Genomic DNA, 27503 nt, shown 5'->3' with positions numbered 1-27503 from the left:
AAATTGTTTAATGAAATCTACATTTAATATATATGTTATATACATAGTGCAGTCTTCATCCCACATATATTCATTGTTATTTCATTTCATCTTATAAAATGTTTACTACTTACCACATTTTATTAACAGTACATATAATACTAGCACCCACTGAATCAATTATTCATTAGAGTGTATATTTCCTTGTTTATACATTTAAAAATTTAATCATATCTAGTGAAATTAATAGAGTTATTCTTGATTCTTAAACATAATTATTTTAAAATTATTTCCCAAAGCTAAACATCATGGTCTAATATATACATGAACACTGATTTTAAGGAATACTATGCTTTTTAGCATGCTCTTTCCCTCATAAATAAATGAATTATAATTTTATAAAATGTATTATTGAAACATAATGAATAACAGTACAGACATTGTTTTTATAATATCTGGAAAACATAAATTATATTAGTTACATTAGTATTAATTACGTAAGTTCTTTTATCATTATAAACATGCATTTAGTGTTTTCAGTAATCTTTGATGAAATATAGTCCATAATTTATCTTGGGCAATTTTATTATGTTCTGAAAAATCATATTAATATGTACATTAAAAAGGGGAGCTAGATTTTTCTGACAAAAAAAGTCTACTTTAGCTGATTTTATTGACTGTGAGGATTGACATTTTAAAACCATATTATCTGGCAAAGGTGTAAATTTGTGTTAGTTCAGATTCTTCAAGAAGCAGGCAAGACAAGATTAGATGTGAAAGAGATTTGTTAGAGGAAATGCCCCTATGCAGAGTAGAAGAAGTATTGAAAGATGTCAAGACACCTTCAGACCACAGTGCAGATCTGACACATTGCAAAGAGAGGAGAAAGGAATGAGAAGGCAGAAACTGTCTCAGACAGCAGCTCCTGTCAAAGAAAACCTTGACTAAGGCAGTGAAGATGCCTGAGCTCAAGTTGCCTGTTGGAGGAACCTCATAACCACAGGACTGAAGCAGCATTATTAAGCCCACACTGGCAGAGAACAACCAAGAGCAGGGCAGTGTGAGTGTAAACCCATGGTGGACACAAACAGCAGCAGCTGGGGCACTCAGCCCATTACTCTCCAAAGAGACCTAAAGGTGCATATTGTAGCTGTGGCAAATGGAATATCTTAAAACTATAACTTATGTTTTTAAGTTTTGAAAAGAGTATATTTACAATATATAATAAGATGAAACACTCTTAAGTATTATATGAGAAAGGGCTTTTAAATGAAAATTATTTTAACTTTCACAGAATTGTCTGGGTGTGTTGTGATAAAAACGTGTCTTGGGCACAGAGGAGGGTTCCGGGCCACCTTACCACTGCTCCCAGCACAGAGGAGGTGAGCTGCATGGGCACCAGTAGCACAAACCACTCACCCCACAAGTTGAAATGAGAAGACACATAAACAAGTCTCAAAACTGGACTTCCACATCACCTACAGCAGCCGCAAAAGGAAATGAGATGGAACACTTCAGTGCTCAACCACCTGGACTCTCTAAACTGGCAACAAAAGAGGATCTGGAAAAAATGAAATCAGAAATAATTTCTCAGGTAACAGCAGAGATTGTGCTCATAGTGCAAGACATGATTAATAAATCTAGAGAGGAGCTCAGGAACATGATGTAATCCCAACATAAGAAAGAAATGGAATCCATAAAGTACATGCAAATAGATTTCTAGGAGATTAAAACCTCCCTTGAAAGTCTATGAAGCAGAATGAGACAGTATGAGGACAGAATTTCAGATATAGAAGATAAGACTGCAAATAGTGACCAGAAAAAGAAAAATTGCTTTAAAATTGGAAGGTAGAACATGAGAAATCAATCCAGCAGCTGCTAGATGATGCAAAGAAGAATAACATAAGACTGACTGGAGACAATGAAGAAACAGGAGAGAGTGCAGATGACACAAAAACACTGTTCACAGAAGTAATGGCAGAAAACTTCACAAGCAGGGGAAGAGAACCTGACATACAGATAAGTGAGGCATATAGGACTCCAACTAGCCTTGATCAAAAAAAAATTTACACATAAGCATATAATTGTTAAGATTTCAGAAATCCAACAGAAGAACAAAGTTCTACAAACAGTTAGAGAAAAGAAACAAATCACATACAAAGCAAAACCCATCAGAATCACAGCAGATTTCTCAATGCAAACCCTTAAGGCAAGAAGAGCTTGGAGTGATGTATTCCAAGCCCTAAAGGAAAACAGCCTCCAACCCAGATTGATGTACACTGCAAAACTATCTTTCAAAATTGATGGAGAAATAAGATACTTTCATGACAAAGAGCACCTTAGGAACTTCGTGAATACCAAACCAGCACTCCAAAGAATTTTACACAATATCCTAGGAAAAGACAATGACGATGTCAACCCCAGGAAGCACAGCAGAATGAATCCATCAGGCACAATAAGAAATTAAATGTAAATGGGGAGAATTCAACAAAAGGAAAAAGTCATGACAATGATAAGTCAGTATGTATCAGTTATAAACATCAACATTAATGGTCTCAATTCACCAATCAAAAGAAATAGACTGGCAGAATGGGTCAAGAAGCAAGATTCAACAATATGCTGCATACAAGAAACACACTTAATTCAAAATGAAACTCATAGACTCAAAGTTAAAGGGTGGAAAACAATACTCCACGAGACAGGAACCTAAAAAAAAAGCAGGAGTAGCTATCCTCTTTGCAGATCAAGTAGGTTTCAAACCAACACTGATTAAGAGAGACAAAAAAGGACACTACATCCTTATAAAGGGAACAATCCAAGAGGAAGAGATGACAATCATAAATATCTATGCACCAAACACTAGTGCACCCAACTATATAAAACAAATACTAACGGACATGAAAAGTCATATATGCACTAACTCAATTGTAGTGGGGGACCTCAATACCCCATTGTCATAAATAGATAGATCAACTAGACAAAAAATCAGTAATGAAATACTGGAACTCAATCGAAATCTTAAACAAATGAACTTAGCAGATGTTTACAAAGTTTTCTACCCCACAAAATCAGAATATACATTCTTCCAGGCTGCACATGGGTTGTTCTCCAAAATAGACCACATACTCGTGCATAGAACATGTTTAAGTAAGTGCAAAGGAATTGAAGTTATTCCCTGTATATTATCAGATCATAGTGGGATGAAATTGGAGATCCACAGCAAAAGAAACCACGAGAATTTCATAAACATGTGGAAATTGAAAAACATATTTTTGAATAACCAATGGGTCACAGAAGAAATTAAAGAAGAAATCAGACAGTTCCTTCAATTAAATGACAATCACAATACAACATATCAGAATCTATGGGACACAATGAAAGCAGTTTTATGAGGGAAATTCATAGCAGTGAATACACATATTAGTAAAATAGAATGAGTGCAATTAAATAACCTGATGATGAACCTCAAGCTTCTAGAAAAAGAAGAGCAGGACAAACCCAAAGCTCACACAAGGGAGGAAATTATAAACAGCAGAGCAGAAATCAATGCAATGGAGACTAAAAGAATGATACAAAAAAATCAATGAAGCCAAGAGTTGGTTCTTCAAAAGAATAAACAAAATTGACAAATCCCTTAGCCAGCCTTATCAGAAAAAGGAAAGAAATGGCCCAAATTCATGCCATTAGGAATGAAAAGGATGAAATTACAACAGACCCAGCAGAAATCCAGAGGATTATCAATACCTACTCCCAGAAGCTATATGCCAATAAGATGGAAAACACAGAAGAAATGGAGAAATTCCTAGATACGTGTGAATTAGCAAAGTTGAACAAAGAAGACCTAAAAATTCTGAACAACCCAATATCAACTAATGAAATTGAAAAGATAATTAAAAGCTTACCAACTAAGAAAAGCCCAGGTCCTGATGGCTTCACTACTGAATTTTACAAGACATTTAGAGAGGAACTACTGCCACTAATGTTTAAACTCTTCAATGAAATTGAAAGGGAAGCAATACTCCCAAATTCATTCCTGGAAGCAAGCATCACCTTGATCCCCAAAACAGAGAAAGACCCAACCAAAAAAGAGTACTATAGGCCAATCTCACTAATGAACATAGAAGCAAGAATTCTTAATAAGATATGGGCAAATAGAATGTAGAAGATCATCAAGAAGATCAGACACCCTGACAAAGTGGGGTCCATCCCAGGGATGCAGGGATGGTTCAACATATGCAAGTCAATCAATGTAATACACTATATCAATAGATCCAAGGACAAAAACCATGATCATCTCAATAGATGCAGCAAAAGAATTTGACAAAATCCAACATGCATTTATGATAAAAACCCTACAAAATTAGGAATATATGGGCTCTACCTCAATCTGATAAAAGCCATCTATGAAAAACCAACAGCCAATATCATACTAAATGGTCAAAAACTGAAATCCTTCACACTAAAATTAGGAACAAGACAAGGATGTCCACTATCACTACTCCTGTTCAATATAGTTTTGGAAGCATTAGCCATGGCAATTAGACAAGGGAAAGAAATAAAAGGAATAAAGATAGGAAATGAAGAAGTCAAATTGTCATTATTTGCAAATGACATGATATTCTATATAGAATACTTGAACTCCACCAAAAGTCTTCTAGACTTAATAACCAAATTCAGTAGTGTAGCTGCATACAAGGTCAACACACAAAAATCAATAGCTTTCCTCTATAGGAACAACAGACTCACTGAGCCAGAAATAGGGCAAACAATTCCTTTCACAATAGCATCCAAAAAACTGAAATAACTAGGAACCAACCTAACAAAAGAAAGCAAAAACCTCTTCTTTGAAAACTATAGCACTCTGAAAAGAGAGATTGAAGATGATATCAGAAAATGGAAAGACATCCCCTGCTCCTGCATACAAAGGTTCAAAATAGTGAAAATGCTCATACTTCCAAAACTGCTATAGAGATTCAATGCAATCCCAATTGAAATCCCAGCAGCATACTTCACGGACTTTGAGAAAACAATCCAAAAATTCATTTGGAACAAGAAGAGACCCAGAATAGGAAAAGCAATTCTAGGTAACAGAGACATGGCAGGGGGTACCACAATCCCCAACCTGCAACTCTACTACAAAGCTACTGTGATAAAAACAGCATGGTACTGGCAAAGAAACAGACGTGAGGACCAGTGGAACAGATTAGAAGATGCAGAAACAACTCCAGATACACTCATCCATCTCATCTTTGACAAAGGAGTCAAACCTTCACTGGAGGAAAGATAGCCTCTTTAATAAATGGTGCTGGAAAAATTGGGTTTCAGCTTGCCAAAGATTAAAACTAGACCTATATCTCTCATCATGTACTAAACTAAAATCAAAATGGATTAAAGATCTAAATATTAAAATAGAAATGCTGAACCAGCTGGAACAGTGGTTAGGTAGAACTCTTGAAGACATTGGTGTAGGAAAAGAATTTATAAACAAAACCTCAGTTGCCCATGTACTAGCACAAACAATCCACAAGTGGGATCTCTTCTTATTAAAAAGCTTCTGCACAGCAAGGGAAACCACCATCAGTGTGAAAAAATAACCCATAAAGTGGGAAAAAATTTTCACCTGCTCTTCCTTAGACAAAGGTCTACTATCTAAAATCTATAAAGAACTTAAAAAGATCAGATCTCCCAAATTTAAAGACCCAATCCAAAAATGGGCATCTGAAATGAACAGAAATTTCTCAGATAAAGAAGTAGAAATAGCAAATAAACACATGAAAATGTGTTCAACATCACTGGTCATTCAAGAGATGCAAATGAAAACGCTGAGATTCCACTTCACTCCAAAAATAATGGCTGCTATCATGAAATCAACCAATAACAAACGCAGGTGGGGCTGTGGGGAAAGAGGAACCCTGCTCCACTGCTGGTAGGAGCATAGACTGGTGCAACCCCTGTGGAAATCAGTATGGAGATACCTCAGAGAACTAGGACTGGAAGTCCCACTTGACCCAGCTATTTCCCTGCTGGGTTTCTTCCCCAAAGAATTAAAAGAATCATACCACAGTGCTATATGTGCACCCATTTTCATAGCAGCACAATTTGTAAAACTAAAACTTGGATAGCAGCCCATTTGCCCATCAACTGGAGACTGGATAAAGAAAATGTGGTGTTTTTTTTATAGAATGGAGTACTACTCAGCCATAAAAAATGAGAAATTTGAGACATTTATAGCTAAATGGATGCACATTGAGGCAATACTCAAGTGAAATAAATAGGACACAGATGTATAAATATGAAATAGTTTCTCTAGTGTGAGAAATGGAAAGTGTAAATAAGAACTAAAAGGTAGAATAGATAATGTGAAAAAGGAAGAAAAGGGGCAAAGGGGAAGGGGAAGTTGGAGGGGTTGGGGGAATGGAAAGAAGGGAATGGAATTAATATGAGAAAATGGAAAAAAGGCAACAAAGTCTTTGTAAATAGGGAAGGATAAAGGGGTTGGAGGGAGGGCAGGGGAAGGGGAAAAATAAGAACTAAGAGAGATTATGTAAAGTGCAAATTTCCAATGATGAATGTCATTATATTGTATACCTAAAATTTACCAATAAAATAAAATTTAAAAAAAATAAAAGGGTGTCTTGACAAAAAAACTAGGTGTTAACAATTAATAGTCATTAATTCTCAGGATTAGAAAAATACATTCTTATAATGAATATGTAACAAATCTTTTTGTGAAATAGGTGGTGTTCAGTTCTCTGCCTTAAAATTAAATGAGAACCTAATTGAATTATCTGCTTAGGTGCAAATTAAAATAATTTTTCAAGACAGAATTCTATACTTTGGGCATATAGTGTAAGATATTAGGGAATTGAGCAACATAGCCAAAATCTTGAAATTCTACTTTATATAAATATTTTGCAGAAGAAAAAAATATGACATGTAATCAATAAAAGAATTTTACATAAAAATATATACTACCTGAGGGAAAATTCTGTAAGGAAATTAGAAGTGAGTAAATGCACAGTGTAGGTATCATACTGCTGAAAAAGTATTCACCAAAGAGGAGGAAGAATATCAGATCACTACTGTATCACTTTCATCTTGAAGATGTAGACAACTAGAAAAAGCATCAATCCCACTCTTGCAAGAAATAAAAATATAAAAAAGGTAAAATTAACAACTTTTCTTTAAGCATCAGACACTGAAGGTACAGGGTAAACAACTGACCTGAAATATTGGGAGAGATGAGCTCCTCCTGGGAGAAGCATTTGTTTACCCAGAGCTGAGCTGTCAGACCCTGTGGAACAAATGAAAAGAGTTAGCTAAAAGTTTTTAGTGAATTACAAGAACAGGTATAAGCCAGCAGAAAATGTGAAATTTCACTGAGCCATAATGTATTAGGCTTTCCAGTCCCTTGACAGCTGTTCCTCTACAACCCTCACCTGCCACTTATAAAAATGATAGAGCAGAGTGGAGAGGAAATGGCTGTAAAAGTGCTGTTTGGGAGAGGAGATCCACAGTCACTGCTGAAACTCTACCAAGACCCTTCTCCCTGGTACCCCATAATCTTCAGGTGAAAAAAAGTAACAAGGCAACAATAGCCTTCTTGCCTTTTGGGGCACTTGTGAAAACTCACTGCAGTTGGAGGAAAGCTCTGTTACTGTGGTAGGGACAGTATTACCTGCCACACTCATCACAGCAGCTGGAGGGAAGGCAGGAACACTTCAGAAAGCCACATTTGTGAGACTCAAAGACATACTACACTGCCTAACACAGACTGAGGGCTAATCAGAACACACCCCTGTTACCTCCCCCGACCAGTTTAACAACTTGAAGAAAAATTAACAGTGGAATACAGCTAGTACAGCAGGAGAGAGAGAGAGAGAGAGAGAGAGAGAGAGAGAGAGAGAGAGAGAGAGAGAGAGAGAGAGAGAGAGAGAAAGAAAGATTCTCTCAGGATCAATGAACCAGGAAGATTCAAAGTCTACAAAGCTCAAACACTGAGAAAATGGAAAATGACCTCCTGGAAAGTAGCTCACACCTAATCACCAGAGGAATGTAAACCCTATTGTGGATACACCCAGTAACACTTCAGTATCCATCCTTCTAAAAAAGATACCCAGCATAAACCAAAAAATTAGGAGGCAAGAGAAAAAGCAAAGAGTCCCAAGAGAAGAGACATCAGATAGATAAGATTTAAATGTTGGAACTACCAGACAGGAAATTTAAAATCACTATGATTGATATGCAAAGGCTTTCATTGAAAGAGTAGTTTGTACACTGCAACAGATAGGCAATTTCAGAAAAGAGAGGGGCATTTTAAGAAAGAATCAAATTGACATACCAGAAATACTAACTACACTAACAGAGATCAAGAATGTTTACAATTGGCTCACCAATAGACTTGACATAGTAATTTTGAAGACAGGTCAATAAAAGTTACTTAAATAAAAGTGCAAAGAGAAAAAAGTTGAGAGTAGTGAAACAGAAACAAATGTTCAAAAACTATGGAATGATATCAAGTGACCTAACATGGACATAGCTGTAATATCAGAAAGAAAAATGGGTGAAAGAAATGTTTAAAGAACTAATGGCAATAATTTTCCAAAATGAATGAGAGACATCAAACCACAAATCCAAGAACCTCAGGACACACAAAAAAAATTTAAAAAGAAAATAAAACCTAGGTGAAATATCTATCCTCTATCCTTATTTCTCTAATATACATGTATTTGTCTAATGTAAATATAAATTGTGTGTGCATGTTAGGGCTGACATAACAGAATGCTGTAAATTGAATGACTTAAACATGAGATGTTTATTTTTTTACAATTCTGGGGATTACAGTCTAAGATCAGAGTTCCAGCTGACTTTTGCATGGCAAAGAGAGAGAACTTGCATGTCTCTTCTTGTTCTTTTATGGAAATCAGCATTGTTCTGTTCAGCTTCCATTCTAAGAAACTCATTTAACCTTAATAACTTCCTTATAGGCCTTATTTACAAATACAGTCACATTAGAGGTTAGGGATTCTTCATAAATATTAAGAACATACATAAATTCAGTCCATAGCATTCCACCCTTGAGCTCCTAAATTTCATGTCTTCTTACATTCCATCCAGAGTGTCTCTAAAGTCTTAACTCATTCCAGTGCCAACTCTAAAATCCAAAGCATCATCCAAATATCATCTAAATCAATTACGAATGAAATTCCAAGTATGATTCATACTTCACATAGCAAAATTACCCTCTGCTACGAATCCCTGAAACTGGGAAAGTTGTGTGCTTCCAAATCACAAGTATAGAGAAAATATTTCCATTCCGTAAGAGGTAAATAGGAAAAAAAGAATAGGTGTTAGGTCACAAGTCCAAAACCTAGCAAGGCAAATTCCATTCCATCTTAAAATTATAATAATCCTCTTTGTTCAATGTCTCACCTTTCAGACCTACGGAGGTAGTAGTGGTCCTGACTTTATTGTTCATATCTTCTATTAGTTGTCCAGTCTCAATTTGTTCTAGCACATACCTCAAAACCCTTCCAGCTTTTACCCATCAGCCAGTTTCAAAGCCACTTCCACATATTTAGGTATTTGTTACAATAATACCCTTATTCCTAATACCAAAATCTGTATTACTCAGAGAGAGAAAGTTGTTATAGAGAATGGGAATTGACTCACAATTATGGAAGCTGACAATTTCATGGTTTGCAGCTAGCAAGCTGGAGAACCAGAAGAGCTGATGGTGTGTTTCCCATTCACACACCAACAGGCTTAAGACCCAGAAAAACCCAGTAATTTCATCTGAGTGTGAAGGTAGGAAAAAAATTGATGTCCCAGTTTGAGACAGCTAGGAGGAATCAACTGATTGTTTTATTCAGGCCCACAACTGACTGGATGCAGCCCACCTGCGGTGGGGAGGGCAATCTGCTTTCCTCAGTCTTCAAATGTTAACGTCATCTGGAGACATCCCCTCTAGTGATGGACACATGCCTCTAGGCATTTGTCAAAAGTGTACACTGCAGAGTAATATTGTATACAAAGTTTAAAACATCCATACAGGAACTAAAGAGGAAACACGAGCTATGATAAATGGCTATAATAAATGAACATAAACGTATTACAAATTAATGACATAACTGTTCCAGTTGTAGGGGAAACAAGGAATGATGTGAAAAATAGTGTGTTGACTAGATAATGTAAAGTTAAAGACAAATCAAACTGTATACACTGTACTGTAATTGAGAGCTCTTTCTCACAGGGATATGGGTTAGAAATTCTGAATCTACTTCTCATGTGTAGTAACTTTGAACAAATATGTAAATATTTTATAGAAAAACGGGAGCCAGGTGTCTGTCAGAGGAAGAAGTTACCAATAAGCAAATGAGGAATGGTAGAATAATCACTATGATGCAGCACTGGAATGTCAGCAAAAACTCAGATTTATTTTAATGTGTAGGGTGATATGTTTAGAAATATAGAAGTGTGTAAATGGGTTAGTACACATACACACATTTCTAGCTGTGTCCTCTCTGAGGGCATCAAGCAGTGACATTCTAGCAACAAGCAGTCCTAATACCAGAACTTGGTGTCTAAAAAACATTATTCAATAAAAGGAACTAAGTCTTGGAGAATTGGCTGAATCTAGGACTGGGGTAGAGAAAAATGAGACTGGAATATTTTATGACATCAAAAAACAAAGATGTGGAGGGAGAGAAATGTTGAGGATATATCAAAAGGACATAGAGACCAAATTATGGGAGATTGCAAAAAACAAACTTGGAAAATTTGAGCAAAAATAATAATAAAGTAAATATCCATGAGTTCATACTTACGTGGTGGATAATAGATGTTAAAGTCCTGAATGCTAACTGGCATTCTTTCTCTGGACAGGTGAAGTGTGGCTGGATTTGCCTTCCTGAGAAATGCTGAAAAATGAAAATACAGGCCATGGCACAGGAGTGTTATTTTGTTTCCTAACTGTAATTGCCTTCCCGGGAATATGATTGATCTTTCCCAACATGTAAGGACTTCCCTGAGGCATATTTTTTCTCTCCCACAATGCAGCATCAGAAAAATTCAAAAGAGAGGAGTGGGAAGGAAAGAAAGCAATCTCAGAGTGTTTAGATATTAAATTTTAAAAGCATTCCTCATCTGGATTTTATAGATGATCAACCTTCTAAAATAGAGTTACCTTGAGGGAACACTCTTATTTCTTTGATTGAGTAGTTTTTAGAATCTCATAAATTCAGTCAAATTGATACTTTCATAAATTATTTTAGAGGAAGTCATTTTTATGACAAAAATTAAATTATGCATTATACATATAATTGCATATGAATAACAACCTGCCTCAGAGTTTCCTTCTCAGAAATGTGCTTTTAGTTTGTATGTGAATCTGAGGGACATAATGTGCACAGTCAAGTAAATAAGACATGTAGCTGAATATTTTTAAGATAACTTTTATTGAAATAATAACAATTGACTATTTTGCACTTAAAAAATAACATTATACTGAATATATAACTTATTGAATTTGCTGAATAGAGCTAAATCACTGTCTAAAGGGAAACTTCTAGCATGAAATGCTTACATGAGAAAGAAAAAATGGTTTCAAATTAATTAAGAAACTAGAAAAAAGAAAGAAAGAAAAAAAAGTCAGGGATGTAGCTCAATGGTACTGCACCTGCCTTACAAGTGCAAGGTCCTGAGTTGAATCTCCGGTACCGGAAAAAAAGAAAGAAAGAAAGAAAGAAAGAAGGAAGGAAGGAAGGAAGGAAGGAAGGAAGGAAGGAAGGAAAAAAGAAAGAAAGAAAGAAAGAAAGAAAGAAAGAGAAAGAAAGAAAGAAAGAAAGAAAGAAACAAACAAACAAACAAACAAACAAACAAACTAGGGAAAGATAAATTAATCCAAAATGAATACAGGCAAGAAATTAATAAAAATAAGAGGAGAAACCAATGAGATAAACAATAAAAAGCGAACCAAGCTAGATATTTGTTCTTTGTGAATTAGAAGAAAAAAATAGGATAACCACTTAGGGAAATAATCTTATTAACAACAAACAGGAGAAACACAATTATTGATATCAAAAACAAAAGGAGTTGTATCACTACAAATCATTATATACATATTAAAAGGATTAAAATGAAATATTCATGAAAAATTTTATGTGAAGAAATTAAACTCAAGTGGAAATTTAAAACACATAATTATTAAAACTGACACAATAAGTCTAAAGAGTTGAATGGTTATATATAAAAAACTAATTTGTAGAAAACTTTCAAAAACATCTGATGAAATTTTTAGATTTGGGAATTTATGTGCACTTGTTTGTTTTATTTTGTTTTGTTTTGTGCTAGAAATGGAACCCATGGTCTCATGGCTTAGAATGCACTCTACCACCTAGCTGCATCTCCAGATCCTGGCTGAAGGAAATTTCAAATGACCTGAATAAGTATATAAAGTTCTGGGATTGGGAGGCAAAGTCTGCTTAGGACATCAGTACTCTTCAAATTAATCTGTGATTCAGTGTAATCCTAGTCAAAATCTTAGCAGTGTATTTTTGATAGTAATTGATGAGTCCATTCTAAAAGTTATATATGTTGGGCCGGGGATTTAGCTTAGTGGTTCCGCTGCCTGCCTCATAAGCACAAGGACCCAAGTTCAATCCCCTGTACCAAAAAACAAAAGTTACATATGTAGAAATGCCAAGGACTAAGAATATTTGGTGAATGGGAATTGATAGGAAGGGGTCACTAAGTTGATGTGAATGTGGTACTAGTTCATCACCACATTGGTTGCATACAGTTTCAGAATGCATTGAATTATACACTTAGCATCTAGTATTTCACTGCAAGTAAATTTTGTCTCAACAATAAAATGATGTAATTAAAATAGGTGCACTTCAATTACTGCAAATAAAAACTGCAAAGATCGTGTATTGGAGAATTTAGTTTCCTTTCTGTGAGTGGCATGTCATAGTTTGTCAAGTTTGTTTCTTGGGAAACTTATTAAAAGAATAACACTTTACTATTTTGTTGTTTCTTATTTGTAGAATTTATACTAATAGATGCATGTTTTCAAAACCAAGTGATTGTTATAAATTGTCAAACACTTGAGACTACTTTCATTCTGCATACTTCCATACTTCATGGAGAGAGCCTGATTAATGTATGGCATTTTAGCTTACACGGTGAAAGTTTTCTTTACAAATTATTAAAAAGGAGGGTATAAAGTAGGTTAAAAGGCAGGTCAATACCTGCAATTCCAGCATTCTGGGAGGCTGAAGCATGAGGTTCATAGTCTGAGCCCAGCCTGGATGACTTAGCGAGCCCTGTCTAAAAATAAAAATATGAAAACTGGGGCCACGAATTTTGCTCAGTGGTTCTGCCGCCAGCTTTGCAAGCGGCAAGGTCCCGATTTCAATCTCTGGTACCAAACAAAAAAAACCAAGAAAATAAAGTAAAAGAAAAGAAAAGAAAAAGAAAAATGGAGTGGGAATATAGCTCAGTGCAAAGGATCCGAGTTCAATCCTCCCTATCACAGAAAAATAAAAATACAAATTAAAATTAAATAAAGAGGAAAGTCAGATGTATTATGTCAGCCCAGTATGGTGTCACCCACCTACTATCTCAGCACTTGGAAGGTTAGGAAGGAGGATCACCATGAGTTCAAGTCCAGCCTGGGCTACAAAGCAAGACCCTATCTCAAAAAACCAAAAACCAAAACAAACAAAAAAAGAGTTAGGTCAAATAATAATGGGAAAATAGCAGACATTAAATCTGTTCTAAAAATAGTTCATATCTCTGGAATATTCTCCAAGGACAATAATTACAAAGAATGCATTGTTAATATAAAACAACTGGAGTTTTTGATCAGCAAGGAAGAATTTCTTATTCTTTGTGCTACAGAAATTTAAAGGTTTTTTTTCAACTCATGAGTCCTTTCCTACCTACTTGCTGTGTCTAATAGAAATTAAGTAGTTTATTGCAATGAGAAATAAACTCCAGTTGCTTCGATTCATCTCACCTTAAAAATAGATACAAAAAAATAGAGCATCACAATATATAATATTTATTCTGATTGATATTTTAAATTTTTCACATTGTTGTAGAATATGTGTAAAATACTGAAGCCTAAAATGTTTAAAACCACATTGCAATTCTTTGTTTCAGAGGCAAATCAGTCTCCTGAAGTATGAGAGAATTACTGACTTTGCAAATTAGGAAAGAGAGAATTAGTGAGTTGTTTTCTCCCTAAAATTGCCCAGCTGCCTCTAATTTTGGAAAGATAAGTACAGGTTAGCAGGACCCTTGGAAGCTGCCAAACACAAGCATTAGCAGGAAGCCAAGCTGAGTGGGAGGAGACTAAACAATCCATTTGCAGCAAAGCTCTTGCGAAGCTGAGGAAGTATTTTTTGAGGACTTTGCTAGAGAAAGTTCATAATTTCTTTAGCACTAGTCAATTTCCTAACTGCAGGGTATAAGCAGTAGCTGTTCACACATAGTACACCTGGAAAATTCACCTATAAAAATGTATTCTGTCTCTTTTCAAAATTTCAATATACATTAAAAGGAAACATTAAGGGAAGAAACGGGTAAAATTAGAATACAAGGGTTGGAGATCTAGGAAGGGTGGGAAAAGGGGAAGAGAAAATGATCAGGATGCAATGTGTATATGCGCTAATTTGCCAAAATGAATGTAATTATTATGTATCACAGACATATACCAACATTAAAAATAATTTTAGAAAGGAATATGTTTTAGTTACTTTTCTCATTGCTGAGACAAAATACTCAACACTCAAAGGAGGAAAAGTTTATTTGGGCTTAGTTTGCAGAGATTTCAGTCTATAATGAGCTGGCTCCAAGGCAGAGTGGCTTGGCAGAGGAGAAAGAGTTTACGGTGGCCAGAAGGTAGCAAAAGCAACAAGGGAACTTAACAGAATCTTTCTGGCCCTTTTATCTTACCCAGACTACTGGGATTAGGGCAGTGCCAAACCAGTCAGTGTACTGATTTAGTAATCACATACCCTTAATTCCAGCATCACACACTCAAGATTCAGCCACCTCTGAAAAAGCTATGTATGACTGCCTGAAGCTTTGGAGGCATCCAGACCCAAACCATCAAAGAATACAAGGGGTTTGGGGGAAATTCCCACAGTGCCCTGTCATTATTCTATAGTTTAAAACCCTATGGGCCACTAAGAAAATGACCAGTCATTGAAGAGTAAACCTAATTGTCTATGAGCTTCTCACCAACATTCTACAGATAGAAGAAGAAAATTATGCTGTCTTAAAGCACAATTTAAACAAGTTAATACTACTCATTCATTTAACAGATATTAGAAACTTCCTGTGTTCGACATATTTTACATATACACTCTAACATTCAACAACCCAGCTGCAGGAATATTGCCAATTTATATTATATATGAGGAGGCACAAAAAATTACAATTATTTGTCAGAATATCTACCTGGATTCTTTGAGTATATGGATAGTATTTTCATTTGACACTGTAGCCCTGACAGGTAATTACTAGTCCATAGTAAACTCAAGAAGTATGTTTTGAATAAAGGAGTAAATGAATGGATGAGTTGTGCTGACCTTGAAAATGCACAGAATTGGAACAGGCAGAAGTAGGGAGTGAGGTAGGAAAGAATAGCAGGGGGAAATTCCAGCCTGTGCAAATGCATCTTAGCAGAGATAGGGTTATAAGTACAGATGAATAATCATTTGAAGGGCTATTAAGAAAGAAAAGTCAATATCTTTCTCTCATTATTTCCACTTATACCTAATGCGATTCACAAACCAAATACTGACATGAAATGCTAAACTTCAGGAAATTATTTTGTTGGATAGTTAGGAAAATACAGACACCTAACTTGTGCAAAACATGTATGCTCTGTTTAAGATTGATTTGTTTCTGAGTCCTTTGTATCCATATTCACACCAAGTCACTTGAGTCAGCAATGATTAAACATTTCTGAATTCAGTTTTGATATCCTCTTAATTTGTTTTGACATGATATAAAAATGTCAACTCCCTAGAATTTGAGATCACTCTTGGCATGTCTACGTTGGGATTATGTTTTAATTCTGCTTTGTAAGTGGGAGTGAGAAAATTTAAATTCAATATATGTTTCACAAACATCTTGGAACCGCTGTCCACAGTATAATAATGGAAAACACATTGATTCTGTCATTATCACAAACTGCTCTTATTTGAAAGAGTCATGGTCTAGTGTGTATTTTCCTGCCCTAATTAGATAAATTTGTAACATTTATGAAAATATTTCCCTCTGAATCATCAAGATTGAAAATTGAGTTTAGGTATATGTTTTTAAATTGGCCTTCATTAAGAGCATTTAACATTTTTATTTGTATTATATGTGCATTCTTGTATTATTATACAAGAAATTTTGTAATCACAGTGAATTAACTTTAAATTGGTAAACAGATAGTTAAGAATTCCTTCCAAGCTAAGATCATCCAATATACTGTTTTCTTGAATAAACATTTTACTATGTCTCCTCCTGAAACAATCTCACATATAAATACATACCACTGTTTTTACAAAAGACAATGTGATAGATTTTGAAGTTCAACATGATGTTTTATAATGCCTATTATGGAATGACATATTATTTCCCCTATAGGCAGCTCTTGGATCCAGTAAAACATGGTATATTGAATCTAATGAGGCATCATAGCAGGATACCTGGAATATCATTTGGATTTTCTAGCAATCCTGACTTGCAAAATTTGATGAGATTGAAATAATCTTATAATAAGAAAACGTGAACAATGTTCCTTTCCAATCATATAGTGATAGTTCTCAGCCTGTGGAAAATAGAAATTATATCCTGTTGGTTTAGAAAAACATAATTACCTAACCATTCAGGTCTTAAAAGATTTACTTTATGAGTAGCATACTCCAGATCAATGGACACATTGCTGTATTGCTTGGAAGGATGTCTCCTTTGGGCAGTAAGATCTCCAAATCCATTGAGTTCTAGGTTGAAGGGATGGGAAGTACTAATTCTTCAACTAGGTTATATGCCATAATAGTCACAGAGGTCACTCAGGTTTGTTTTTGTTCCCCGTCCTGTGCATTCTGAAGACAGGATAGATAGCAACTTCTACAGAATTAGCCAGCTTTGCCCAATCTGTACATTATTATATTAAATAGTATTAGTATGAAGGAGACAGCACCACACATTGGCCAGGGACTTCAGATGTCCATTGCATCCTGTAGGACAGCACTCCAACTCCTGGACATGTCACATAGATGATGCCAAAACTGATCCTTTAGCAGGCTACTTCCTTTCATTTTATCAAGCCAGATATTTCTGAGTGATAGGGATATTGCAAGGCCGGTAAATTTGGTGAGCATGAACCTATTATCACACTTCTATCTCTAAAATAATTCCTTTGTTGAAGGAATGTGATAGCATGGGGATGAGTTAGGCTTTCTGTAAGTTCATTACTGGGTGGACAAAAATACTAAAAGCAACTAAGACAAAAATATATGTATATAAGGATATCTTCATGAGAACAAATTTCTGTCCACTCCATAATGGAAAGGACCCAATATAATCAGTGAGCTACCAGATGGCCTGCTGATTTCCTTTAGGAATATTACTTTCTTGCAGTTTATTATATAGCCTCATGGTGTTGTGGATTAGGTATTCAGCTGCGATGATAACCAGCTCAACTTTGGTAAGAAAACTCTTTGTCTTTAAACCCATAAATAAGCTCCATCCTTACTGGAACAGTTACATTATAAATGGGCTCATTGAATGAGCACCCGGAAGAATAGCAAAAAAGGCCAACTTATCACAAGAATTATTTTGTCTACTTGATGAGTGGCAGTATGCTATGTGGTGAATGCCTCTTGGAACACATAAATCATGTCCTCCCCCAGAGCTCCCTACCAATTCCTTTTCCTACATCTTTTACCAGTTGATCAACTTTTCAGACACTAGTATAGATTTATAGATTTGTAAAACCAACCAACTCCCATTCCAAAAAAGAAATAATCATATATAACACCTAAAATTCTGCCTCTGTTAGAGTTCACTTTATCTCATTATCTTTGCCTTCTGTGGCCATACCAAGTTGACCTGCAGCATAGTGTCCAGCATATGTATAGACTCAGCCCTAAACTAGACCATCCATAGACAGACTATGCAGCTCTTTTCCAAACCAGTTCATTTTTTAAAATTTTATGTAAGTAATCAGAGGGAAATCTCAATGAACCCATAGCTGTTAGTTGAGGGTTACACAAGAAAATGGGAAAGGAGAAGGAACATATTCCAGGAGAGACTAAACAACTTACTTTATATGGTTTGCATGTAACTTCCAGCTCTACTACACCATTCATATGTCCATATCTATATCTGTCTACTTATCTATCATCTGTCATTTCTACATTACAATGAAATGGTGCTGTGCATACTCAACTTTATGATTGGGTGTATCTGATAACACACAAGTTACTATGAGCATTTTGAGTGGCCTAGTCGCTTAATGAATCATGATTAGGTATTCGTTTCTACCATGACCCAACAGAAGATGAAGAGAATGAGATTACTTGTTGACAGGAAAGAGCAAGGGCTTACTCCAATAACCCTGATATCTACTTTGTCATTGTCTGATGGAGCCTGTCAAAGACTCCACACAGCATCTCTCCCTTTTGCAGATATGGCCATTAATATTGTTTGTACTGACTGAATCCTGTGGCCCTACTAGAAGGAAAACTTGCGCAGCTGTAGTGCCTTTATGTCACTCAAAAATGACAGCTTAAAGTGTACTGGTTAGTAGGTGAAAGCACAATCCCTGAATAGGATATATATTGCCTCCAGAATCTAAGAAGCCCAGTAAGCATTGTACTTTTTTTTGTGGTGTGTGATACAAAGTGTGACAAACTGTTTTGTACTTTAGAGAGAAAATCTGAATATTCCCTGCTCTATCTGTCAATATCCAGTCAGAAGACAACGTTGTAATTGGAACAGGGAAATTTTATATAAAGAATTCTCAACTAGAAACAAGAGATGAATTGCTACGAAGAGAACTCTAAAAGTGACAAGAACAGTGGTTGTAGGGAGCATCCACTGTCTCTATGGTAGAACCAGATTAACTAAGGGAAAATAATTTGGAAGGATGCGCCAGTTGAGGCTGAGATTCAGACCTTATTGTAGAGGATGTAAATGTGGCAAAGAGGTTTGCAGTAAGGGTTGGCAAGCAGAAAAATGCCTCCCAGGGCAGACACTAGAAAAGAAGGAAGCAATATGGAAGCAATAAGGAAGCTAGGGAAACAGTGACTGCAGTCATACAGGCCAGGAAACCAAGGAGTGCTTAAGCCAGGAGTTGTTAAGACAAGGGAGAATTTTTGCATAAAGATTCCAGAAGGAGTGAAGCTCTTCCAACACCTTGATTTTGAGCTTCTGCCCTGCAGAACTGTGATGCCCTGCAGAACTGTGAGAAAATACATTTCTGTTGGGTTTTTTTTTCTGGTACTGGAAATTGAACTCAGGACTTTGCACTTCCAGGCAGGTGTGGCACCATTGAGCTATATCCCCGGCCCATATTTTTATTTGTGGCAATTTGTTATGATGGCCCCAGGAAACTAATACACCTATGTATTTCATTCCTGAGGATTTGATTATCACTGTTATAAATGATCATTTATCATCATTATAAATCCCTACAGGGTCATTCAACTCTGTCTCAGGGTTTCTTAAAACTGTGGTAAGAGTACTTGATGTCCCCTCAACATATTTTTAGTGTACAAAACAGCATTGTTATTTATAAGTACTATGTTTGTACAGCAAATCCCTAGAGCTCATTCATCTTGCATAAATTAAATTTTATACCCATTGATTAGCAACTTCAATTACCCCTCCCACCATGGCCTGTGGCAACCACAATTCTTTGAGTTGGACTATTTTAGATACCTCTTAGAAATGGGATCATGCAGTCTTTGGCCTTTCTGATTGGCTTATTTCATTTAGTATAATGTCTTATTGTTTTACTCATATTGTCAGATATTGCAAGATGTCCATTTTCAATGCTGAATAATATTCCATTGTATCTATACAACACTTTTTTGTTGTTTTGTTTTTGTTTTGGGGGGTTTTTTTTGGCACACTACTTTTTTAATCCGTTCATTGCCATTAAACATTCAAGTTGTTTTCTTATTTTGACTATTGTCAATATTGCTTCACTGAACACAGGGGTACCAATATCTGTTTGAGATCCTAATTTCAATACTTTTGGATAAATACATAGAAATGGGGTTGTGGGATCATATGGTAGTTCTACTTTCAAATTTGAGAAATCTTCACACTATTTTACACAGTAGTTGCACCAGCAGGGGACAAGGGTTCAAATTATTTACAACCTTCACCAACACTTGCATTTTGAGTTTTTTGTCCCTAAGGTTTCTTATAAATCCTCTCACCCTTTTTTTCTGATGGCTAAGCTTTATCCCCCTGGCTTCTAACATTTGGCATCATATTATTCCCACTATAACAGGTTTTCAAGTTCTATTTCAGCATGTGTGTTGTCATCTCAAGACTACAGGGACCAGCCATCATAGAGCTTTTCAAGGGTATTGGTCATCCCTCACCAAGGCATTTCTTAATCTCTATATCTCAACAAACATCTCTAGGAAGCATCAGAGAAGGTTGCTCATGATGGATCCACCCCAAGTTTCTGAGTCTTTACTGTTTTAAGTTCCAGCCTTTTAAGCTCATTGGTATAGGCCACTTTTGAATCCAGTCCTCAGGAAACACATCCAACCATTTTCCGGACTTCAAACATGCCAAGTCCTAAATTTTAGGCAAGAACATAAATTTGGAATAATAATATAATTTTTCACTTTGCTGTTTTAGTCTAATACCCTTAGAACTTACTTTTCTACATGCTCTTTTATTTTTTTTAATTTATATATTAATTGGTACATTTTAGGTATACATTTACATTTATCATTGGATGTTGTACCTGAATATGATGCATGTTAGTTCTTATTTTTTTCCCCAATACCTATGCACCCTTCACCCCCACACCCCTTCCCTATTTACATAGATTTCGTTTCCTTTTTTTTTTCCTTTCTCATAATTTTTCCTTTCTTTTCTTCCCTTTCACCTTCCCCTCTCACCACCCCTCCACCTTTGGATCTTTTCCTATTTCAAATTATCAATTATTCATTTTAATCATTTTCATCCTTATTTACATTTTCAGTTTCTCAGACTAGAGATACTATTTGGTATTTACACATGTGTGTCCTATTTATTTCACTTAACAGTATGGCCTCAATATGCATCCATTTAGCTATAAATGACTCTAGTTTCTCATTCTTTATGGCTGAGTAGTACTCCATTTTATAAAAAACCCACATTTTCTTTATCCAATTTCCACTTGATGGGCACTTGGGCTGTTTCCAATCCTTAGCTATTACAAATTGTGCCGATATAAACATATGTGCACATATATCGCTGTGGTATGATTCTTTTAATTGTTTTGGGAAGATACCCAGTAGGGGAATAGCTGGATCAAATGGGACTTCTAGTCCTAGTTCTTTGAGGTATCTCCATACGGATTTCCACAGTGGTTGCACCAGTCTGCACTCCCACCAACAATGGAGAAGGGTTCCTTTCTCTCCACACCCCCACCAGCATTGGTTATTGGTTGATTTCTTGATAGCAGCCATTCTTTGTGTGGTGAGGTGGAATCTCAGTGTTGTTTTCATCTGCATCTCTCAAATGACCAGTGATGTTGAACATTTTTTCATATATTTATTTGCTGTTTTTACTTCTTTGTCTGAGAAATGTCTGTTCATTTCGGATGCCTATTTTTGAATTGGGTCTTTCAATTTGGGGAGGTATGATTTTTTTCAATTCTTTATATATTCTAGATAGTAGACCTTTGTCTGAGGTACAACTGTTAAAAATTTATTCCCATATTGTAGGTTGTCTCTTAGCTCTGTTGGTAGTTTCTCTTGCAGTGCAGAAGCTTTTTAATAAGATGAAGTCCCAGTTGTTGATTCTTTGTGCTAGTTCCAGTGCTGCTGAAGTTTTGTTCATAAAGTCTTTTCCTATGCCAATGTCATTGAGAGTTCTGCCTAACTTATCTTCCAGCAAGTTTACTGTTTCTGTCTTGATATTTAGCACTTTAATCTACTTTGATCTTAGTTTAGTGCACGGTGATAGACATGGGTCTAGTTTTAATCTTTGGCAGGTTGAAATCCAGTTTTTCCAATACCATTTATTGAACAGGCTATCTTTTCTCCAAGGAGGGCGATTGGCTCCTTTGTTGAAGATGAAGTGGCTGAGTATGTCTGGAGTTGTTTCTGCATCTTCTAATCTATTCCACTGATCCTTGGGTCTGTTTCCTTGCCGGCACAATGCTGTTTTTATCACAGTAGCTTTGCAGTATAGTTTCAAGTTGGGGATTGTGATACCCCCTGGCATGTCTCTGTGGCCCAGAATTGCTTTTGCTATTCTAGGTTTCTTCTGCTTCCAAATAAATTTTTGAATTGTTTTCTCTAGTTCCGTGAAGTATATTGTTGGAATTTCAATTGGTATTGCATTAAATCTACACAGTAGTTTTGGAAGTATGGCCATTTTCACTATATTGATTCTTCCTAACCAGGAACAAGGGATATCTTTCCATTTTCTTATATCCTCTTCGATCTCCTTCTTCAGAGTGCTGTAGTTTTCAGTGTAGAGGTCTTTGGCTTCCTTTGTTAGGTTGATTCCTAGATATTTCTCTTGTTTTGATGCTATTGTAAAAGGAATTATTTCCCGAATTTCTCTCTCAATGGTTCTGCTATTTGCCTATAAGAAGGCTATTGTCTTTTGAGTGTTGTCCTTATATCCAGCTACTCTACTGAATCTGTCAATTAGGTCTGGAAGGCTTTTGACTGAGTTTTTTGGGTCTTCTATGTAAAGTATCATATCATCAGCAAATAATGACAGTTTCACTTCTTCCTTTCCTATCTTTATTCCTTTTATTTCTTTCTTTGTCTAATTGATGTGGCTAATGTTTCCAGAACTATATTGAACAGGAGTGGTGATAGTGGGCATCCTTGTCTTGTTCCTGATTTTAGCATGAAAGTTTTCAGTTTTTGACCATTTAGTATGATGTTGGTTGTTGGTTTTTCACAGATAGCCTTAATCAGGTTGAGATAAAGACCTTCTATTCCAATTTTCTGTAGCGTTTTTATCATGAATGGTGCTGGATTTTGTCAAATACCTTTTCTGCATCTATTGAGATGATCATATGGTTTTTGTCCTTGACTCTGTTAATATAGTGTATTACATTTATTGATTTATGGATGTTGAACCATCCTTGCATCCCTGGGATAAATCTGACTGGGTCAGGGTGTATGATCTTCTTGATGACCCTCTGTATTCTGTTTGACAGCATCTTGTTGAAGATTTTTGCATCTTTGTTATTGGGGTGTTTAGAATTTCTATATCTTCTTCATTTAATTTGGGCAATTTTTATGTATCTAGGAATCTCTCCATTTCTTCTATGTTTACCATTTTATTAGAGTACAGGTTCTCAAAGTAGGTATTGATGATCCTCTGAATTTCTGCTGGATCTCTTGTGGCTTCACCTTTTTCATTCTTAATTGCACGTATTTGTACCTTTTCTTTCCTTTTTTTGATAAGGTTGGCTAAAGGTTTATCAATTTTATTTATTCTTTCAAAAAAACAGCTCTTCAATTCATTGATTTTTTTGTATCATTCTCTTAGTCTCCATTGCATTGATTTCTGCTTGGATCTTTATAATTTCCTTTCTTGTATGAGCTTTTCGTTTGTTATGCTCTTCTTTTTCTAGGAGCTTGAGGTTCTGCATTAGGTTATTTAACTTGAGTTCTCTCTATTGTCCTAATGTGGGCATTCACTGCTATGAATTTGCTGTGTAGAACTGCTTTCATTGTGTCCCATAGATTCCTGTATGTTGTACTGGCATTATCATTTACTTGTAGAAACTGTCTAATTTCTTCAATTTCCTCTGTGACCCATTGGTTGCTCAGGAGAGTGTTATTCAATTTCCATGTGTTTGTGGGTATTCTGTGGTTTCTTATGTTATTGATCTCCAATTTTATTGCACTATGGTCTGATAATATACAGGGGATAACTTCAATTCTTTTACATTTACTTAGATTTTCCCTATGAGCTAGCATATGTTCTATTTTGGAGAATGACCTGTGTGCAGCTGAAAAGAATATGTATTCTGATTTTGTGGGGTGGCACACTCTATAGACATCTCTTAAATCCATTTGTTCAATAGCTTGTTTCAGTTCTAGAATTTCATTGTTAATTTTTTTCCTAGATGATCTACTTGTGATAGAAGGGTGTTGAGGTCCCCCACCACAATTGTGTTAGTGCTTGTTTGGTTTTTCATGTCCATTAATATTTGTTTTGTATAGTTGGGGGCATTTGTATTTGGTGCATAAATATTTAGGATTATCATCTCTTCCTCTTAGATTGTTCCCTTCACAAGGATGTAGTGACTACCTTTGTCTCTCAATTAGTTTTGGTTTGAAATCTACTTTGTCTGCAAATAAGATTGCTACTCCTGCTTTTTTCTGTGATCTTGTCACATGGAGAACTGTTTTCCATCCTTTTACTTTCAGTCTATAAATTTCCCTTTGAGTTAGGTGTGCTTCTTGTATACAGCATATTGCTGGGTTTTGCTTCTTAATCCATTCTGTCAATCTGTTTCTTTTGATTGGTGAATTGAGGCCATTAACATTGATAGTTATAATTGAGAGAAACTGACTCATTCTTGCCATGATGTTTTATTGTTGTTGGCTCTTTTCTTATTTTTCCCCCTTTCCCTTTAGTCCCTTACCTTGCATGGTGTCTTCTCTCTGTTGACCCTCATGGAGTTGTGACTTTCATTGTCTTTTTCTAGGATATTGCATAAAATTGTTTGGAGAGCTGGTTTGGTATTCATGAAATTTCTCAGGTGTTCTTTGTCGTGAAAGTATCTAATTTCCCCATCAATTTTGAAAGATAATTTTGCCAGATACAATAGTCTAGGCTGGAAGTTATTTTCTTTTAGGGCTTGACATACTTCACTCCAGGCTCTCCTTGATTTGAGGGTTTGTGTTGAGAAATCTGCCGTGATTCTGATGGGCTTTCCTTTGTAGGTGATTTGTTTCTTTTCTCTAACTGCCTGCAGAATTTTGTTCTTCTGTTGGGTTTCTGGGATCTTGACTATTATATGCCTAGGTGTAGATTTTTTTTGATCATGGCTGGGTGGAGTTCTATATGCCTCACTTATCTGTGTGTCCAATTCTCCACCTCTGTCTGGGAAGTTTTCTACTATTACTTCTGTGAACAGTTTTTTTATGTCAATTTCACTTTCTCCTGTTTTTTATGGACTCCTATCAGTCTTACATTATTCTTTGCATCATCTAGCAGCTATTGGATTGATTTCTCATGGTCCCTTACTATCTTTAAGAAATCTCTGTTTTCATGGTCCTTAACTGCAATCCTGTCTTCTATATCTGATATTCTATCTTCAGATTCTCTTAGTCTGCTCTGCATGCTTTCAATGGAGTTCTTAATCTCCTGAATATCTGTTTGAATCTGTTTCATGGATTTCTTTTCTTTCTTATGTTGGGCGATCATGGTTTCCATTTCTTTCTTATGCTGGGAATTCATGGCTTCCAGCATGTTTCTGATCTCATCTATTTTCTTGTCTGTTTCTGCTCTAGAGCCTCTAATCATGTCTTTCACTCTACTCACCATCTCTGTATTTATCTGGGAGATTATTTTTGCTTTGAATTTTTCTAGAACCTTATGTATCTGCTCTGTTACTTCCTGTGCTATCAGTTCAGGGTGTCCAGGAGGTTGATTATTGGACTTTTCCACCTCATTTCCCCCAGAATTTCCTTTTTGTGGCATGGAAGCCTGCATTTGTACCTTGCTTAAATGTCTTCTCATTTTTGTTTTTGGTACTGTCCTTGGTTTAATTCCTGGGTTGATATTTCAAAATTGCTTAATGCAGGTATCTTTGTTGCTTGTGCTTAAAACCGTGGTGGAATGATTGCTTTTCAGAGGTGGCTTCCAGATATGGCTTGTGTTTAGGTTTTGAGGCTCTAATGACTCTGAGGCTATTTTATTTTCCTTATACCAGGAAGGAAAACTGATTAGATCAATCACAACATGTTAGGCCAAATGTCACAATCAGCAATACCATAGCATCAAGCACAGCTTAGAAAATGACAATTTGTGGTAGTTATTAATCTATCACATTTAACTATGTGAAGTATAATCCCCTGTGCCTCTGTAGTGAGGGACCAGGTAGCAGAAGAGCCCTAAGGCGGCGGGGGGGGGGGGTGGAATTGGGCCTTGCAGGCACCCAGGAAGCTAAGCAGAGCACCAGATGAAGGTGGGGCTCCAAGCCACTCCAGGGACCTAACCTTGCTGTGGACAGGAACTGGAACACAGCGGAGGAGCCTCAGGCTGCTTGGCCCACCCACTGAGAGAAGCTCTGTATGAAGGCGGGACTCCAAGCTGCTCCCGGGACCTCACCATGCTGGACAGGAACCAGAACACAGTCGAGGAGCCTCAGGCTGCTTCTCTCATGCTCTTTTAAATCATTTTAAACTCAGGACCTTGCACTTGCAAGGCAGAGGCAGTGCCACTGAGCTAAATCCCTGGCCCTTGCTCTTTTAAATCTTAATAAAAATAGCCAAAACCATACCACTCTTCCATTGCATGGATTAATTCAGACCTGCCCACCCCTTGTTCTTTACCAATATCTTTATCTTAGCCTGAAATCTAAAAGAAGGGGAAATTTAGTCAATCATAGCCCTGAAAATTTTATAATTAGGCTCCAGACTTAATCTTCAGCTATATCTTCCCTGCACATATAGGGGGGATAAGGAATTTTTATAGCTACTATAAAGGTTTTCTGAATTATTATTACAGCCTTGCACTGGCCATTCAAGGCTTTCAATTTACCCTTTTTAAAAATGAATCCTCTCTAGTATAAGAAATATTTATCCTATGCCACAATCCTTGTCATCAAAGTGACTAATTGCTTCAACCATTGGATGTCCTGGCTTTTTATTCTCCGTCTGCACCCCATACTGTGCCACAGTCGGTGATAATTTGAGTATGATGCTACTACATGCTGCATGTTGTCATCATCCCATTTTCCCCCTGGCAAGGATATTATCCATATGCTCTTCAAATATGTGAGCAATCCATGCATAGGATTCCATTTTCAGGTCAGTTTCCTAGGACAATTCCTGGAACTAATTACTGCTTCTGTCGGAGTCCAGCAGGAACCTCTTGGTATGCTCAAACTGCTTATTTTGAGAAGTATTTAATAAAAACACTATTTATAAAAAAGAAAATATGACTTAACAAAATCAACAAGAAAAAGTAAAGCTGGGTACATAAAGATACTACTAAGATAAATTTAGCTGCACAATGATACTACTCACTTGTAAACTTAAGGAGGAAAAAGAATGATTTCCAGAACACAGTTGGAGAGT

At 36.1% G+C, this 27503-nt stretch overlaps 1 protein-coding gene across 6 annotated transcripts in view; it reads right to left on the bottom strand.

The window, feature by feature from the left end:
* The window catches only part of Iqub (IQ motif and ubiquitin domain containing), a 194086-nt gene that overhangs the window by 87396 nt on the left and 79187 nt on the right, over positions 1 to 27503 (bottom strand). For all 6 annotated transcript variants that reach the window (XR_015448722.1, XR_015448724.1, XR_015448723.1 and 3 more), the window contains 2 exons: positions 10806 to 10898; positions 7204 to 7273 (listed from right to left, as the gene is read on the bottom strand). The gene's annotated coding sequence lies outside the window, so the exon portion shown is untranslated. The remainder of the gene's footprint in view (positions 1 to 7203; positions 7274 to 10805; positions 10899 to 27503) is intronic.

Source organism: Heterocephalus glaber, unplaced genomic scaffold (genome assembly GCF_053883595.1).
Source record: "Heterocephalus glaber isolate CG9 unplaced genomic scaffold, H.glaber_assembly_v1.0 deba00000546, whole genome shotgun sequence".
NCBI lineage: Eukaryota > Metazoa > Chordata > Mammalia > Rodentia > Bathyergidae > Heterocephalus > Heterocephalus glaber.
Note: the sequence above shows the minus strand (reverse complement) of the source record. Positions and strands in the feature narration are given on the sequence as shown.